The sequence below is a fragment of the Catharus ustulatus genome, chromosome 2 (assembly GCF_009819885.2).
Source record: "Catharus ustulatus isolate bCatUst1 chromosome 2, bCatUst1.pri.v2, whole genome shotgun sequence".
In the NCBI taxonomy this organism is placed as follows: Eukaryota; Metazoa; Chordata; class Aves; order Passeriformes; family Turdidae; genus Catharus; species Catharus ustulatus.
This window is the reverse complement of record NC_046222.1, coordinates 11,864,753-11,879,379: the sequence shown is the minus strand read 5'-3', so window position 1 is coordinate 11,879,379 and position 14,627 is coordinate 11,864,753. Positions and strand designations below refer to the sequence as shown.

The 14,627-nt window shown below is 37.8% G+C and overlaps 1 protein-coding gene across 4 annotated transcripts in view; it reads right to left on the bottom strand.

Moving 5' to 3' along the window:
* LOC116992041 overlaps positions 1-14,627 on the bottom strand; it is a 361,926-nt gene that overhangs the window by 13,550 nt on the left and 333,749 nt on the right. For 3 of the 4 annotated variants that reach the window (XR_004416981.1, XR_004416982.2, XR_004416983.1), the window contains one exon: positions 11,851-11,946. The exons of the other annotated variant lie outside the window; for it this stretch is intronic. The gene's annotated coding sequence lies outside the window, so the exon portion shown is untranslated. The remainder of the gene's footprint in view (positions 1-11,850; positions 11,947-14,627) is intronic. 4 annotated transcript variants of the gene reach the window in all.

The following is a 14,627-nucleotide window of genomic DNA, read 5'->3' as shown; positions in this document are numbered from 1 at the left end:
GAGTGGGGAAAAGGATTTTTATTCCACATATGGTAGAGGCTAAATGTCCTGATGAATTCAGCTCCAAGTTCATCAGTTAAATTAAGGAACAGTCCTAGTAAATCCTGATACAAGCCAAATTTTCCTCAAAGCCTCACTTCTCCTGGTCTTCCCCTTCCTCCTTGACTGGCCTCTGGATCCCAGAACAAGAAGAAGAAGAAGGAGGAGAAAGCAAAGGAGAGGGGAAAGCATGGAAGTGTTACTGTTGGTTTATCCAGAGGTTCCTAGGGTGGCTTTTTCTGGGCACAGATAAAATTAGGATAACTCAGACCTTAACTTATGAAAGAAATATTTAAAATAACTTAAAAATGTGCTATAACATGTGGGTTTGAGAGAATGGGGACAAAAGCACTTTGGCTGTAATTAATCTGTTATCACTTGTGGGAATTTAAAGCCTATGGATGCTGAATCCATCCAGCGGATAACTTCTCCATTAAAATCAAGCCTTAATGGGGAAAAAAATAGATACACATGCTTCTGCTAACACATCTATGGAAGAAAGGTTGATAAAAAGAGGTAAGAACAAAAGGGAAGAGATACAAAGGAATTTAATCTAAGTAATTGGTTTGAAAACATACACTATGTTTATCCTTCCTAACCTCCTTTGCACTGTGCAGCAAGTGCAGGATGAACTCCCCGTGATGATGATGATAACGTCAGCTTGGTGTTAGCCCAGGTCTTGCACTATCAAAGCACTTTATCTCTACATTTTCTTTTTTCATTATTACAGGGGTGGCTGCAAAGGTTATTTTTGTGTTAATGTTCTTACCCATTCCCACTCTGTCAAAATTCCTTTTCTTTAAGCCATACTTTGGAGAATTTGGCAGATTTTCCTCTCTATATAGATAGGGAAAAGATCCCTTTCCTTCTTAAGATATACTTAGGTCTTGTTAGATACAGAGGAGGAAGTCCAGAGCGATGACAAAGGATAATAATTATGATGATAAAGATAGAGTCTTTGCTCATTTAAAGCTAATCCAAGAAGCGTAAACCATAAGCAGATTCAAACCTGCATTGAAAACAATTGTTCCTTTGCCCATCTGTTTGTCTCTTCCAAACACATGCTTATTCAAGTCATGAATACTTCAGCAAAATAGCTTTATTTACTTCATTTCATCCAGTGTGGTCTCTCCCACACCCATGGACTATTTCCTGATGCAGTTTTCTTTGGAGGAACATTCCATAACAGCCAGCTTGACATGTTATCTCTTGGTGGTGATGCAAGCCCAAATGCTGCTGGTCTTTAGAATGCATGCTTTAATATTAATCTTATTATCACCATCTATGATTTATTCTTGGCAGAACCAGAAGGCCTCCCTGCCCACTCCAGGGTAAACAGCCAAAATTTCTGTCTGATTTAGCACTGAAATAAGGCCAGTTCCAGAGAATCTGATGATTCCTCTCCTACCATTTGAAAGAGATCAGGGGCAGGGGGTGAGAGCACACCAGTTTTCTTCAATTTTCCCCTTTATACCACCCTTGCTCATTCAAAAGAGCAGAACAGCCAGTGACCCCCTTGTGAACTGATGCTGAAATTGTTTCACAAAGATGCCTGCAAGAGGTGCTCTAACACCAGCAGCTCATTTTCCCCTCATGGTTTGCGCTTTGTTCAACTTCATCAGTGAGGGGTAAGATACCTAATGACATAACATCTCCCACAATGTAAAAAAATATCTTTCAAGAAAGTAAAAATTACAATGGCTTTAAGTACATAATGGCACTTACGTTGACTTTGTTTGAGCTGGGAAAACTCATGTATTTACTCTACATGCACATTTTTTCCCCTAAAACACACTAGATTGCACGGAGGGGTTTATGAGAGATTTGTGGTTGTGGAGAGCAATATTTTTTTTTAAAAAACATGAAAGTTGTAAGATTGTAGTGATTGGTAGCCTAAAAATAAATAAATTTGTAGTGTTGAATTGGGCTCTAGAACGAACCCAACTCCTGGATCCCCTGTTTCTCCCAGTAGAAAATTACACAAAAAGCAGCACTGATCACAATTTTTACAGCAGAGATCAGAGGGAGAATAATGGCCTTGAAAATTAAATTATTTTCACATTCCTACAGTCTGTGTAGTCACCTGTATAAAGGCAGAAACAAAGAACACCTTTGTAGAAGCACCAAAACATAAATCTGTATTTACTTGTTTTACATGGAAAAATAGCATTATCACATCTCTGTAATTAAACCCCTTATTAAAAGATAGCTTAGCTCTGTAGGCATGAGGTAACAGTTTAGAAAGAGGTTCATAAAGCCCTGTGGCAAGACCTGGGCTCAACAAACTGGAGCAGAGCATTCCTGTTCTCTAAGAGCAGGAATGGTCAGGGCATGGTACCAGAGCACATCTGGTGCTTTTCACAACATTGCAGAAAACTACCAGTTTTACTTCTTGTAAATCATATTATTTTTTAAAAAAAAATAATTTCCCACTGTTTTCCAAAAATAAACAAAATAAAAAGACTGCTGGCACTTGTGTCCTCTCTGTCAATTACACAACTAAAATTCTAACTATTTTAGACTGTTCAATGCTAATTAAAATTAAACCTCACAGGTCTTTGAGCAATGGAGGTAAATTTTTCCAGGCACAACAGCAAGCCTTTCACTTTATAACCCTTGGAGTCCATTTCCCCTTTTTGCAGTTGTACTACAAGGGCAGCACATAATTGTCCCAAAATTGCACAGATACTTTTCATCACTTCCAAATGGTTCCCTTCTACCTGAAAATGGAAATTCTTTTTATATTGGTCCCAAAAAGACAACCTCCATGTTGCAATTAAAATGTCCACTCTTCCCATGTATTGCCATTCTTTGGGATTATCCAGTTCTCCCAGTATGAAATCTTTGCTCTCCTTTATACTGCCATTATCCCTGAACATCATGAACAGTTGTCACTGTCATGGTCCCTATGTGAAAAATGTTAATGAAATAGTGAAAGAAAAACCTCAGAAGTGATCCTAAGGGAACTTCATTTGTAATCTCCTTCAGCTCCAAGACCAAAACTTTTGAAAAATTGTTATTGATCTCAAATTTCTGCATATTATCTCCATCTTCTTAAACAAAGCTAATTTTCTGCATAGTAACATTACAAATTCATTACAAAAGTCCCCACAGACTAAATCTAATATTTTCCTTGTCTATCAAATCATTTACCTAAACTCCTAATTTAATGAAAATATCAGGTTATCTGATGTGATCGTACCTCAATAAATACATGCAGTGCTATAACCTCTTCTTTATTTGCTATCATATTTCAGTTACTGTTTCAAGAAATAATCATATTGAGGGAAATTACTGAAGCAGATTAAGAATTTGATGGGTGAACTTGAACAAAGTAATTTCAAATATTTTGGCTTCCTATCCTAAACTGGGGACAATAGATGAGAAGAGTTTTCTAAAGAGGAATGGTAGAAACCCCACATTTTTAAAAGTCTAGGCCATGGCAAGTCTATATTTTTCTAACCTAAGTATTATTACTGGGTAGCACACTCAAATTACAAAAGCACTAGTGACACTTAGGAAAAGAGAGATAGATTGTTAAAATATTAAACATTCAGCCTTAAAATTGTGATGTTATTATTGATATTGTCACCTGGGACAATGTGAAGCATCCTGATGACAAAACAGCACTCCACAGCCAGTGCTTATGTGTGAGAAAAGGAAACAGGTGGCAAAGTAAAGGAGGAGGAGGAGGAGGAGAGAGAGCGACAGCAGCACACTGGGAAAAGGACAATAAGGCGCTTGCTTGTTCTGGGAACAAAGAAAAGCAAGATTTGCAGCAGAGTAAGGGGGGAAAGAAGGAAAGCAAATGTTTTTTAGGGGCAGAATTTCTCCAGCAGTACAGGATTTCTGCCAGTTTGGGAATTGTAGCAGCAGCCTGGCTTTTCCCCTGCTCTGAGAGGGAGAGCAGCAATGTGCCTGCTTGTGTGTGGTGAGAGCAAGAGCTCTAAAGAGGGATTAAGTAATTTCTTCAAAAGTTTATCATGTAAGACATTTCTGAAGCACCCAAAATTTGCCTGATTTTCATTTAAGATCATTAATTTCTAGCACCCATGAAGTATAAAAGCAAACCCCAGAATTCCCATCACTGAGGCAAAGTGGAAAGAGAAGTCCATTGTGTATTACAAGACAGCAATTACTGTTGTTTTTTGTCTTCACTATTAAAGGAAAGCAAGTGTCACTCTAGCTAGCACTTCAAAGAAAACAAATCTCAGAGAGAATACTGCCAAAACACTACTCACTATCATTTTAGTAAATGCTTGTAGATCTCCAAGGGTGTAAAGACACACACTTTAAACAATTAAGGTCATTTATGAACTTAAACACTGTCAAATCTTTATGTTTTTCTAGAGAGAGGTCTCCAGGACCAAACTTAAAATTCATTTTAACCAGACTCTGCATTGCTTTCTATTTCTATTGATAAAAGTGTAATGAGATCAAGGCAAAGGTTTTAAAAACAAGAATATTATAATTATATCAAATAACATGATTTGAAACTTCTCAGAGATTATTAAAAATGTTTGAGAAGCGATGATAACAACAAAGCTTGGTTTATGTAGGAGGAAAAGAAATAGAAGTTTTAGGAGTTTTTTAGACCTTAATCACTAGAAAGAAAAAAGTAGCAAAATACATCCAGAATAGTTTTTTTAAAATATATATATTTTTAATGGCAATAGTTTCTAGGATTCCTGTAATTTGGCTATACCCACAACATGATTTAACTTAAAATGTCATTATTTTTCTTTTTATCCACTGAAAAATTCCATTAACCTTGAGCTTGCAATGTCAAAACAATGATGGTGAAATCTGCAGTTTGCACTTCCAAAAACATTTAGTAAAAATATGGCAGAAAGCAATCTGCAGAAAGCGTAGGGGGAGCTAATGGAAAATAATATGACAGATCAACACAGGGACTTTAGAAAGAGACCACTTGTCTGCCAACATCATTGTCACTGTTGCCTCTTTCTTTAGTAAATTCTAAGAAATAAAAAGTAAGAAGCACTAAACTTCAGTCAGAAGGATTCCATACTTTAAAATTAGGCCATAAATATGATTTAATATAGGATCACCTTACTTTTTTAATACAAATGTTTTAAACCTTATTTTATGCTCCACATGAATTATACATCTGCAGCTCATATCATTTATAAATGATGTGGCCTTTAAGGAATTTGACAATGGACTGATCTAAGATCAAGGGGAAGTTCTCCAGAATGCTTTCAGGAATAAACCTCAATCTGACAGTATAATTTTTTAGGCATTCTGGAGTGAAGTATCAATTTCATCAGATAATTATCTGCTGGAGGTCAGTGTATGTCAGTTCCCAATCATTTTCTATTAGAGATATAATGCAGAGAAGGTATATATGTACAGGAACAGATTTTCCCTGCATATTTATAACTCAGTAGTCCTTCAGACTTCAGGAAGATAACACAGGTAAAACAAACCTGCTCTCCTGAGCTGGACAAATTCATAGCATGAACAAAAGCTGAGGTCTACTGTTATGGTATTGTCCTAACAGGGATAAATTAGTGAAAAGGGAATAATTTAGTCACGGCCAATATCAATAATGCTTGTATTTTTCAGCATAAATCTATAAAAGCTAAATATACCAGATATCACAGGAAAACACTGGTAAAGCTTGTTTGAATTTACTTTGTCTTAACTATGCCTTTTAATTCTTCTAGGGTACTACTTCTTCCTTTAAAATAATTTTATTCCAGATCCTTATGTCGTTCCTTATTTAGAATCAAATTTAATCAGTCTCACTGTAAAGATCTGGAGTTGCAGTCTCACTGTAATTCATGGATATAAACAAAAGCTGAAAAATTGTAAAGTGGAATATTATGTCATGCAATTATTTCAGAGAGAGGTCTCCAGAAGCAAATTTCAAATTCATTTGAACCAGACTCCATATGTCAGTTTTTACTTTCTATTCCTATAGGTAAAATTTTCATAATAATACCAAAATCATCACAATTACTTAGAAATTAGTTGTCCTTCAAGGAAATGGGAATTCAGATTTCCCAGGATCTGGCAATGAAGTCCTGGGGTCTGGTCTGTTAACCTCTTTCCAAGGCCACCTGACCCTGAGTGCTACCAGCTCTGCAACTAATAGGAAGTACCAGGCAAAATTTTAAATACAGGGGTTTTTTTAACTTGCAAAGCAGAACAGGAGGATGAATCCTGCACCTACTGCAAGCTCTGTGAGTGACCATGGGGTTTTGGACAACCCTACTGCTCTTGGAGGGTGCTTCCCTTCTCTGTGTGGCTTGGAAGCCTTTGTGGAATCTCTGATCCTTTCCGACTCTGAGGACTGATGGGGTGTGAGAGCACAGATATAAGTGAGGCAAAAAATTCATTCACTCTCTACAAGAGCAAGGATCTAGAAGATTCAGTTGAGAACTTGGCAAGCTCCAGGAGCCTGGCAAGTGCCACAAGCTCCTGGGTGAATGCACCCCAATGGAAATACCCAACAACTGCAGCCCCACAGGGCTCATGGTAAGATAAAAAGCTATGACTTATCTTGTAGAACAAAAACCCCATTGGTTTAGAGGCTTCTCTCTATGTCATTCTTAGGGGATTTACGTTTTCTGAGAAAGAAATGTTCTCACTGCAAAACTTCCATATTTAAGATTGCAAGGGAAATATAGAGCAAAGGAAAAACACTGTCTGAAAAAAAAAAAGGCAGAACATCAAACCTCGTGTAAAATTTTAGTTGCTGGGATCTTTCTCTGTCTTTTATATTTGACTTGAATAAACTGATTGCCTAAAATTGTCAAATAGTTGCATTACAATCTGTCATCTCAAACTCCAGTATTGGTTGGGTTTCATAGATGAAGACGAAGGCTTCCCTGCCCTACATGCCAGCCAGGCTGCAACTGCCTCCCTCCATACCAGAGAAGTAAATGTAGATCTAACACAGGTTTTGGAGCTTTGTACAGCACCACTGAGAGAGATTCTGTAGCCCTAGGTGCAGACAACAGCAGATTAGGTCCTTTCTGGATGCATCATGTTTTAATTCCAGTATGGCCCATCATGAAAGACCCACAGAAGGCAGGTGTGATGCACATGACATGGCCCTTCCACTGCAGGCTGGCTTCACCAAGCCACAATGTTGGCAGAGCTGCCAACATATGGAGAATCCTGCCTTAGCCTCCTCCAAACCCTTAATCCTCACAGATAGGAGACACTACAGCAGAAAAAATGCAAATTGCTTTGCCTCAAAACCACAGTATCCAGAGAGACAGCCTGGTGCATAACAAACTATATTTTATCCTTCTGCCTGTTTTTTCCTGCAAGATGCTTGGTATTCATCTCAGAGAGCTTCAAATGAACTGGGAACCCATTAATGAACAAGCCCTTGTGTTACAGTTGTAGATGAGATATTGTTCCCATTTCACAGTTGGAAAAATAAGTGTCCAAAGAGAGCAAATGACTTTCCCAGTTTCAGAGCTTGCATGTCTGTGGCAGAGCTGGGAGGGTTCATGGGCTGTCCCTCTGCTTGAACCACCATCCCTTATCCCTTCCCAGGACTCATTCTGTTCTCATGAATGGTAAAGCCCAGACAGAATTCCCCGAGAACACACGTGTCTAAAAAAAGTCTTTGGCACTGATTAAAAACGACCTTGAAGCTTTAAAAAGGCAGTCTATGGCTCTGGAGATGGGAAATGGGTTTTTAAGCTCCATATTTAGCTTCTGTGGTTATGCAGCAAGATTTTAAGCAGTCAACCAGTGCAGTGCATCTGGCTGTCCCTGCTGGTGATGATAGCATGGCCTCTGTTTGTACATGCTGTGCTCATCAACAAAATTCTGCAGCTGACGTGCAGCAAGCCTGGGGTTTGTTCCACTTGGGCTTTGGGCAGCAGCATTTGAAGATGAGCAGCTCCTTTCAAGATATTTGCAAACCTTGTCAGAGTCTGATTGCAGCATGACACCGACATTGGGCTGATCATCACTGGTCTGAGGAAGCAGTTTCCAGGATCATACTGGCTTTTCTCCTGCTAGCTACTGAGCTGGATAGCAGCATCAGTACTGTGGCAGCAGTGCTACAGCAAAGCCCCAGTTACACTGCTGAAGCATAAAAGGATCCATTCTGTCTGTAAATGCTAAAAAATTGCCAATAAGGTTCCAAGGACAGTGTTGCTGTGTGTCTCAGATAAACAAACAAACAAACAAACAAACAAACAAACAAAAAACAAAACAAAGTCAAAACCCAAAGCAAACAAACAAAGACAAAAACCTAAAAAAACCCAGCCTGACTATATTAACTTCAACTCTGACTTATTCAGTATGTTCAAGTAGGTACAGAAAACATTCCACCTAAATAGTATATTCATCACACATTAGTGCAGCAGGCAGAAAGGAAATAAAGAGAATGACATCTTTGAAAATTACATAAAAATATTTTTATTCATTATTTTATTTTTCTTCCTTCACTTTTCACTGTTTCAGCCCCTAACACCCATCTTTTATATATATATAAAATAATATATATATGTATATATTCATATATATATATATGAATATGTATTTTTATAAATATATAAAATAAAACAATCCCAGGATTACAGTCTGGAATGACTGGACTGGGATAAAGAGGTAACCTTTGTGAGGTAACCTGTACATGCCATCTGTACAGAAAGTCACAGCACACTCAGAGCAAACTCCCAGTTCCACATCATTCAGCTACTCCTTGGGAACACTGCGCAACCCAAGTGCATCTGAATGAAAACCAGGAAGGTTCAATCCCTGCTCCCTTCCCCAAGATCTTATAAACTAATGTTTACAATTGCTGGTCTCTGGAGGAAAGCAAAGTCACTATAAATCATCAGAAAAAATAAGATAAATGTGTGTTCTACACATAACCACAGTCCCTACTCACACTTCTGTTCTCTGCACATCCCTTGAATCCACATTGGGGTTGCCCTCATCCAGACTCCTCAAGCAAAGGTAAGAGACTGGAGGGGACCTGGGCTTCCCCAATATCTGATCCCATTTTGGCAGTTGTGTGGATTTTCTGCCAAGCACAGTGGAAAGGTTAAATGGTAAATGAGCTAAAGTCCTGCAGGCATCTGAAGAATCCTCTGGAAGAGAACTGCTTTCCTGCACCTGAGCAGCTGAGCTAACAGAGACAGCATTTATTTTCACCAGAGCATGTTGCCACTACCCTCTGTTTATTTTAGCATTGTCACATTTTCCAGTAAATCCTTTTGGGATATACTCCGAATGTAACTTTCATTAACTTCAGGGAAAGTATGAATTGGGACAGGGGAAAAAAAAATTATGGAAAAAATTTGGAATCTTCCTGCATGATTGCAAGCATTTGTCCATGTTGTTAGTACTAAAAACTGAAATGTAATTCAGAAATAAAATAAACAGCCAACAGAATGAGCAGAAACTATATAAAGTGGTGGTGACTTTCTCAGTTCATGATGTTGAGAGATACTTTGGTCCATTGTGCTGCCCACTTGCTAACAATACAAGGAAGGAAGGAAGGAAGGAAGGAAGGAAGGAAGGAAGGAAGGAAGGAAGGAAGGGAGAAAAAAGAAAGGAAAGAAAGAAAGAGAAAGAGAAAGAAAAGAAAGAAAAAGAAAGAGAAAGAAATAATCACTGATGAGAAGAAAAAAACATCTAGAAACAAAAGAAAAGGTCATTACTTCTATCCTTATTCAAACACTATTTTGAAAGAAACATTGATTAAAGGAAAAGAAATATCTGAGAGTATGTGCCATCACATGCAGGAAAAAGCAGAAAAATACTTTCAGAGAGTCTTGACAGACCCAGGGTATGTGTCCTCTGCTCAAGTCCCCTGAGATCCACAAGTATCAGAAGGGAATCTGCAAGATGGTCTGTATTCTCTTCAGACTTTTTGGGAACTGGATCTAGCTGGTGCACGTAAGACTAAAACACCAGTGCTGTTTACTAAACCTTTCAATGAATCCATAAAATGTTTTTATGTCTGTTCCTGGATATAACTAACAGCTTGTCACAAGCACAGCCTCTACCTGCTATAGATACATTTATTTCCTAAGCAGTTTCAGTTTCTTTCCCTCTTCAAGTGGCTTTCCCAATTGTCACTTTTATAGCTGAACACTTCCACAAAGTAAGCTAATGTGTTGCAGAACCTGCAGTGTCTTTATTCCTGGTTGCCTTCTTTCCCTAAGCAAAACAAACTAAATGCATAAAAAAACCTGAACTTTCTTTTTTTTAAAAAAATAGGTTTTTTCATTTATATATTTTTATTTATTCCTTTTTGCTCATGGAGCTTGGAGCAAATTGTAACACTCCACTGACTTATTTCTGTGACCTGATGGTTTTCCAAGACAATCCAGCAATAATGAAATGTATTCCAGTCACATGCTAACTTTTGCAGGTTGCCTTTTCACATTATTCTCTCCCCACCTTTTGTACCTTTTCTGCAGTGTCAGTCTCTACTTAATTTTCAGCATCTTGTGCAAACAGCCCTGAATAGTCTTTCATACTTCTGCTTCTAACAAAGAACTCTGAATGAACAGGACCCAGAAAATATTTATTAATTCATCTTGCACACCCCCAAGATGCTTCTTCAATCTTTCCAAGGTGTCTCTGTCCCACAGAATAGAAGGAACCAACCAAAGATCTGTTAAATTTGGAGATAAGACCAGCATCTGCCTTTGCCTGTTCTTCAGAAGAAACAGAACATCACCTCTGAGGAACATGTGCTGCATCATGATAATTTATTGTATGTATTTATTTTCTCAAATACATAGAAATACATTTATTTTCTCAGTCATAGAAACAAAGACAACATGCTTTTTAAAATTAATGCTTATTTTAATTGGGTATATAACATATTAGCATCTAGCACATTTTAGGAATAAGGCAACAAATTACGTATATATAGTAATACCTTTAAAAATTCCTTTCATTATAAGTGTTAACCTGTATGCAAATCCATTTTGCTCCATAGATATCCTCCTCATATCCGCCATCAGAATGTTCTATATAAACTATTATCTGGTCTTCAAAATAGGAATTTAGAAAAAAAAAAAATCAGTGATAACTTTTTTTAAATATTTTTCTTACATTTCTTCAATATCTCTCTTCTCTTAACAGATTATCATTACAAAAAAATTAAGAAAAAACACTCAAACAGTGTTCATAATTTTTCACTAATCCCAGATTCCTATTAGAAGATAACTTGAAATAATCGTGAACATTTTATACATATATTTATGCGTCTATTTATCAGATAAATATAACTGTATTTAAACAGTTTCTGTGAAGTGTGAATACAAAAATGGCAATTTTCACATTAGGAAAGGGAGTAGAAAGAGGTCAGTATATGCCCTAACAATTTTTGCAATTTAGAGATTGCTTCTATCTGCAGCAGTCATTTGCAATAGCAACTATGAAAATAATCACTAGTCTTTCTTCAGCCTAATTAGTTGTATTTCAGTATTCTCCAGCTTTAATGCCACAAGGTTGACAGCAACAGGAAAGATTTCAATGGCAACTGCTAAGCATAAAACATAAAACAAGGGGAACAGAGAGCAAGAACAAGAAGCAGATACAGACCTGGTGCTGGTGTTTGGGCTGTACAGACCTCCCCACAAAGTCCACACCCTCCTAGAGACACGTTTGAATTTAAAACCTTTTGGCAAGCTGATCACCTTTGGCATCCCCTCATTTGGACCCTTTTGGTTTGGTACTCAGCAGATTGACAAACCCTTCCTAAATGTGCCAGCCCACAAAAGGATCCCATCTTTGGGACCTGGCTGGAGAGGAGCTGAGGAGCTGCAGCTCCTGTGCAGCTCCTGTCTCTCTTACCTGTGTCCATTTTGCATGAATCATCCCATTTCTTGCCAGCAAAACCTTGCTGCCTCCACAGTCCATTCAGTCTGGGGATAACAGAAAATCAAACACCTAAACGAGAAGGAAAGAAAGATCTGTGAAGTTTTTCCTCTGACTTCAGTGAGCTTTGGGGCTGGACTCTTCTCCCAGAAAACCACTGATAGGACAAGAGGAAATTGCCTCAAGCTGCACCAGGGGAGGGCCAGGTTGGACAGAAGGAGGAACTTCTTCATGGAAAGGGCTATTAAACTTTGGAATGGACTTCCCAGGGAGATGGTGAACATCTCTAGGGATGGTGACACCAAGAAACACCTGGATGTGGCAGTTGGTGCCATGGTCTGGTTGACCGGGTGGTGTTTGGTGAAAGGTTGGGCTCAATAACCTTAGAGATATTTTCCAACCTAAACAATTCTGTGATTCTACTAATCAGGTCCACAAATGCACGAAAGAAATAGACCCAACACTTAAATCTTGAAAACTACTAAATAACTAATGAAAATAATCCAATTTTATTGTGCAAAATAGAATGTAATTGCTCCGACACATGCAATGAAGAGCCACAAATAGAAATAGCAGAGGTGCAAATATAAAGACAGTTACCCTCTCTGCACTACCATTCTCTGAGCTACCATTGGCTCTTAGTGTTAGCTGGAAGGATCAGTGCTGATATTTCTAATTTGAGAGGTACAGCATATTTCAAGATAGTTGTCAGTAGTAGATAATATATTATTTATGTTGCTATCACTTGTTTCCTTAGGCACCCATATATATTTATCCAAAACAAGCAAACAAAAAACCAACACCAAAACCAACAGAAAACATGGCCCAAAACCAAACCAAAAAAAATCCCACTAAATTCAACAACTAAATCCCTTCAGACTCCTTGAAACAACAAAAAACATCCATTAATATAAGTAACACTTGCCTTAAACTCTCTCTTATAAATTGTAGATAAATTTTATATAAATACCTATATTCCCAAGTCCTCTGCAGGAGAATTTAAATCGAAGACGTCAATTCAAACTGCAATTTTGTTTGCACTGGGACCATGAAATAAATAAAATTTTGTGTTGAGATATACTTCAAGAAAAACAAAACAGCCTTTCACATCCACAAAAATTAAAATAAGCTTCCAGAAGTGATGGAAAAGAGAAATAAGAAATAAAGATGTTTGACTAAGAGATGGTCAGCAGCTTTTTCAAAAATTACTCTAATAGTGATGTTGCAGCATAAACCACCACACAGTTTTATACCACATTCCAAACCCAGCATTGGAATATAGCTGCAGTTGCTCTGAGCAGCTGAAATCCTCACAAATAGTGTACTTCAGGCAACTGCATATGGAAACCACGTGCAACACACAGAGATGCATAGACAAATCAGAGAGAGGAAGGGATCAGCATGCCACATTGCTGAAGTCTTGGTAAGGAGCCCATGTAAATCTTCAGAGCATAACAAATAGCTAAATTGGCAAAGCTTTACGATAAGCAGCAAATCATTATTGCTTTACTCAGCATTTGTTTTTAAAACAATGTACTGTGTTCTTTTGGCATTCATGTGATGGTTACACTCACATGAGGCAGGAACTTTGCTGCCCTTCAGTGCAAGAAAAGAGGGAAAAGTGTAAGAAAGGAGGAAAAAACAGTCAGATGTCCCCAGATGAATCCCTGCTGTGCTTACACGCTCAGGACATCTCAATGGAAAAATATTCAGTAGGTTATGTGAGTGAATTAAAGCCAGGTGAAGTTTGTAATGAGTCAGGATAATTATGGCAGAATTCCTCCAAGTGGAAAGCCTTGGTGGCTGCTGGCTCATGTGACACAGCAGCTGCTTCAGAACAAATAGACTTTTATTTGACTTTCCACTGTTTTTCAAACTTTATTTCTATCAAGGAGTCTCCCCAGGTAGTTTTCCTTTTTTTATTACTAATTTTAAATATGCTGTCAAGTGGAGTTTCATGAAGATATTAATGGTCAAGAGGAAATCAGAAGAAAAACAATAAGCAGAAAAATGTGAAGCTTGTGAGCATTTTTATTTACATATGAGTTCTTGCCTGAGTGAAAACAGTGTGGGGTCAGCCCCAAAGACAGGTACATAGTCATGTTACCTGCAAGGCAGCAATACAGAAGCTGACAAAACCTAGAAAACACCCTGCCAATAAACCATACCAAAAATAACTGCATCAACTGCTAGTCAAGAAAAATACAAATGTGTTTCTAAATGTGTTTCCACTGTGTCTTCCCAATTCTCTCTGTCAGATGTAAGTTGCAGACAAGACTATAAAGAGTATTTTTAGAGCATTATTAATTGTTTTACTGGTGCTATTATCAGTCTCTCTCTCCCTTTATGTAAAAGCTCCTTCCACAAACAATCTGCACATGACAGAGAAGACAAAAATGCATCAATAAAAATTATCTTTAAAGATATTTTAGAAACAGCCAACATCTCATGAACTGTGATAATTGAAGCAAAACGTACTCCACAACAGTTTCAATTTCTTGGCTTTTCCACAGCTTTATGGCAACTGAACAGGAGCCTTAAACAAGCAGTAAGATGGTGCTTCAAATGTGTTTTTCTCAGGAGGGTGACAAATCTGACACAACACATTTAGGCCCCAACTTTCCAAACCAACCAGAGACCTACATCACACTCTTTTTGACACATCAGGGTTTTTCTTAATACATTTTCTTATCGACTTATTAACAAAATGTTGCCTTTTGAAATTTTTGATGCCAGTTTGTTTTTGGCAGCAA